Below are 4945 nucleotides of genomic sequence, written 5' to 3'. Positions count from 1 at the left end.
TACGTTGAACATCCAGTAGCTATATTAGATCGCCAAGTGAGACGTTTACGCTCAAAGGATATCGTTTCAGTAAAGGTTCTTTGGCGTGGTCCATCAGGTGAAGAAACCACTTGGGAACCCGAAGAAGTCATCCGTGCAAAGTACCCACACTTATGTTGATACTCAAAGTTAGTGGCATTTATTAAATAAATTCGAGGACCGATTTTTATAAGGGGAGAAGATTGACACGCTCCGTGTCATTTGTAAATGAAAATATATAATAATAATAATAATAATAATAATAATAATAATATTAATATTAATACTAATAATAATTAAATAAAACAAAACCCTTGCCACCTCATCCCATTTTTCCCAATTCCTCTTTCTCTCTTCCTCTCGGCAGACAGCAACCCCCTCCCCCTCCTTCATTTTTTGTTTTCTTTCTTCTTTTCTTCCCTTCTCCTTCTTCTCACTCTATTACTCAAACCCTCAATCCTTAAAGGAGGTTTAACATCCCCACAAGCTTAATTTCTCAAACTCCTACAAATTCTTTTGGTTGAGATTTTTGGGTTAGGGTTTGTGTTCTAAGGAAGGAAAAAGGGTACCCATCTCTTGAAAGTGGTTTATTGAGACTCATTGAGGTAAATGCACAACTCTAATCCTAGTATGAATTCATAGAAAAATGTAGTTTTGAGTAAAAATCTTATTTCGTGTTTAGAGTATATTTAAATGATGCTGATAGTTTTCTAGAGGTAGTTAAACTTTAGAATAAATTTCTCTAAAGTTTTGGAAATATTTTTATACTCAGATTTGTCAACTGAGACCTTGCCGGCTACTCTGAGAGTTGTTGGAGAGCAAACTTAGACGATTCTCCATAACAGTGAGTTGACGACGATCATCGTCATTTATTTTTATATAATGTTATTATTATTATTTTACTTGGTTTCTATATTAAAGTATTTATTGAAAAATTTGAGAAACACAATCTTTGAATTTTATCTCAATTTCGTCAATTATTTAATTTAACTGTCGTTGTTATATAATATGTTATTATTTTGATTTAGTATGAGTTAAAGTATTTAAAGCTTGAATTGTTATGCGATTGAATATGTTTTTCATGAATTACGATGAAATGATTTTAAATATGTATTTTGAGAAATCGTTGTTATAATTATTAAATCGTTAACTGCGTTAGGTGCACCTAGTTACCACGTGTTGATTAGGGAGAGTTAACCGTTAGATGGAGCCGCCCTTACGAGAGAGGTCGTCCGTAGGAGGAGAGGGCTATCAACGAGATGTAAGCTCCCTAATTGATACGTGCTGATGCGTTGCGGAATTGAGGGGAGAGGGCCATCCGTTAGATGGAGCCGCCCCTAAGGGAAAGGCCACCCTTAGGAGGAGAGGGCTATCAATGAGATAAAGCCGCCTCTTGGTTCTAAAAATTTGTATTGTTATTTGTTTGATTTTTTTATAATGATTTTAAGGTTGTTCATTTTGATTTTGTTTCGTTATTCACTGAATTTTTAATATTTTTGTCAAGCGATTAAACAGTTATTCGTGCCTTTTGTGTTTCCCTTCTAATTGATGGTGGTTGTTGTCTCCTCACTAAGTCTTTGTGACTTACCCCTTTATGTTGCTTATTTTTTTCAGATTCGCAGGCAGTTGAGTAGAAATCTGTTATTTGATTCAAGTCTCCACATATTTCTTTCGGTAGGCCTCTTTGATTGAGGACCATTTTTGTAACGTCTGTTGAGTCTATGTAATTTGCAGCTATTTTGGAGTCTAGCAATTTTTTGAAAATTGTATTAAACGATTAGATTATGTTCTTTGAATTGTGACTGAATTGAGAATTTAACAGGGATTTTATAAATTTGGGAATGTTGAAGTTACAGAGGATACTCTGTCGAAATTTCGAGGAAATATATATATATTTGAAATGGTTATAGAACGATTTAGTGTTTAATTGTTAAGTTAGTTGGTAGGCTTGTCAGGCTAGGAGTATAGCTTGCGCGCCGGTCACGAATTTAAATTTCGGGTTGTGACAATATTAGACTGAACGGTTCGATCATAAAATTTGTATTTAAAATTTCAAAATGCGATTAATTAGATTAGATTGAACGGTTGGATCGTATAATTTGTGTTTAAAATTTCAAAGTGTGACTCATTAGATTAGATAGAACGGTTGGATCCTATAATTTGTGTTTTAAATTTCGAAGTTTGATTAATTAGATTTGATCAAATGGTTGGATCGTAAAATTTGTATTTCAAACTTCAAAGTGTGACTAATTAGATTTGATCGAACTATTGAATTGTAAAATTTGTGTTTAAATTTCAAAGTGCGACTCAATATATTAGATCGAACTGTTGGATCGTATAACTTGTGTTTAAAATTTTAAAGTGCGACTAATTAGATTAAATCAAACAATTGAATCCTATAATTTGTGTTTCAAAGTTGAAAGTGCGACTAATTAGATTAGATCGAATGATTGAATCGTAAAATTTGTGTTTAAAATTTCAATGTGCGACTAATTAGATTTGATCGAATGGTTGGATTGTAAAATTTGTCTTTAAAATTTCTTAAGTGCGACTAATTAGATTAGATCGAACATTTGAATTGTAAAATTTGTGTTTAAAATTTTAAAGTGCGACTAATTAGATTAGATCGAATGTTCTGATCGTAAAATTGGTGTTTAAAATTTCAAAGTGCGACTCACTAGATTAGATTGAACGGTTGGATATTATAATTTGTGTTTTAAATTTCGAAGTTTGACTAATTAGATTTGTTCGAGCGTTGGATCGTAAAATTTGTGTTTCAAATTTCAAAGTGCAACTAATTAGATTAGACCAAATGGTTGGATCGTAAAATTTGTGTTTAAATTTCAAAGTGTGACTCATTAGATTAGATCGAATAGTTGGACCATATAATTTTTGTTTAAAATTTTAAAATGTGACTAATTAGATTAAATCGATCAGTTGGATCCTATAATTTGTGTTTTAAATTTTGAAGTTCGACTAATTAGATTAGATTGAACGGTTGAATCGTACAATTTATTTTTCAAATTTATAGTATATATGTTAACAAATTTACATCCAATCAAAAAAATAAATATATTAATTTATACTCAAGTAATAGTACAAGCTTATGGTTGAATACAAAAAGTTCATTGATAATGTGCAAAAAGTTTCATTTTTTATTTGTCTACATAAAGATTGTTATGAAGATCCAATCCGATTGCGCAATTTTTCGTCAACGGTGGATGGTTCACTTATTAAAAAATTACTACAATTGTTATTAATTACAAATCCTTTATAAAAAAAAATATAATTGGTTAGTTAGAATTTTTGCACTGTTTTGTAGCATGTGGTTACCTTATTTTGGTAGTATGTGAGAAGTCACAGATGTAGACCTGGACATATCATGGGTTGTCCTTGGTGTGTTTTCATAGGTAGGACTTTTAAACGTGTATTGACCTCATATAATGGAAATTTGTTATAAAAACTTTGACATACATACAATGTATAAATACACGACAATAGACGTCCATCTTGAAATATTGTAAGGTAACCTAAAACATTGAGTGATACTGAGTTTCAATTGTGGTTAATGATGGAACAAAGCAACATGTATTTTTTTCTTTCTGGGTGAACATCAACATGTATCCCCAAACAATGGGTAAGTAATATACATTATACATATTATAAGTTATGTTTTGTTAAGGATAGATGAAATGCTTATTTCTAATGAATGATTTTGTAAAATTTATGTCGCAGCAATAAGAAGGAAACTTTTGATGTTAATAGTGATTATTTTGTTTCCAAATTAAGTGATGTTGAAAATGTTGATGCAATTCAAAGTCATGTTGCATCTACTATTTTGTTGGAGGATGTCATGAAAGCAGTTCAAAACCTCACAAAACTTGTTGAAAACGTTAAGAAGAAACAAGAGGTAAAACACTCAAAACCCTATCACTATTTGTCCTCCTTGTGTGTGAAGACACTAATCCTTCTATGAGGGTCAACAACAAGGAAAATGAGGACATCTTTTCTCTTGACTTTCTTCTCTTTCACATATTCATACCACCCAATTTTAGGATATTTTTCATGATTGCTTCAACAAGGATAAATTTTTTCAATCTCATCATCTTCAACAATCATTGATGTATGGTTTTCATCAAACCAGGACTTCACAATATGAAATGAGATATTCTACATAGAAAGAATTAAAAAATTAATAAAAACTTGTTAGTTTTAATGAAGTGATTGCTAATTTTTGAAATGAAATTATGAAGTTAAAAGTTTTAATAATGATTATTGCAAAAAGTGAAGAATGTTGTGATGTGAAGGAGACATAAGAGTTTACTAGTAAAAGACGAGTTGTGTTATTTGTGTTGAATTATAGTTTGTGTACACCAATTATATAATGTAAATCAAGTCAATGTTTTGTTTTATGGAGATGTTGTTGTTATTTTATTGTGTAAACTCTTGTTAGTATCATAAAAAAAAAACAATTATGTGGATGAATTTATATTTAAGTAGGCTAATTTTGAGATTGAAAATGGTATGAAATAATATTTGTATTAAGGTTTAAATATGATTCATTTTGATTTTAGTACCTGTAATATTTTACTTATTTATACTCGTAAATTCTAACAAGTTTCTAAAGAGTCCTTTATGAATCTTTTTTAGTAAAAAAATGGTGGCATGACTAATTTTGGATGAAGAGGTAAATGACCGTGTAATTTTTGTTGACTTGGTAATATTTAATATTTAAAATTAAAATTCATTTTATTAACTCATTTAATCATTTAGTTAAAAACTTAAAACTAATTAATTAATAAACCAAATAAATAAGAAAAATTTAATAATCTTCATCTTCAACTCTAAATTTTGTAATAAAAACTCAACAATGTTCATCTTTTACCCTAATTTCTTCATCTTCAAATCGTAAATTCTCAAATCTAAA

The 4945-nt window shown here is 29.9% G+C and overlaps 2 long non-coding RNA genes across 2 annotated transcripts; both read left to right on the top strand.

Moving 5' to 3' along the window:
• Positions 1–375: 375 nt before the first annotated feature.
• Positions 376–1878, top strand: LOC113787828 (uncharacterized). Its single transcript, XR_003474347.2, has 3 exons — positions 376–623; positions 791–862; positions 1633–1878. It is a non-coding gene; the product is annotated as an uncharacterized lncRNA (long non-coding RNA).
• A 1609-nt stretch (positions 1879–3487) lies between these two features.
• On the top strand, positions 3488–4538 carry LOC140918948 (uncharacterized). The gene is made up of 2 exons (XR_012161443.1): positions 3488–3655; positions 3754–4538. It is a non-coding gene; the product is annotated as an uncharacterized lncRNA (long non-coding RNA).
• Positions 4539–4945: the final 407 nt, after the last annotated feature.

Source organism: Cicer arietinum, chromosome 7, assembly GCF_000331145.2.
Source record: "Cicer arietinum cultivar CDC Frontier isolate Library 1 chromosome 7, Cicar.CDCFrontier_v2.0, whole genome shotgun sequence".
In the NCBI taxonomy this organism is placed as follows: domain Eukaryota; kingdom Viridiplantae; phylum Streptophyta; class Magnoliopsida; order Fabales; family Fabaceae; genus Cicer; species Cicer arietinum.
Note: the sequence above shows the minus strand (reverse complement) of the source record. Positions and strands in the feature narration are given on the sequence as shown.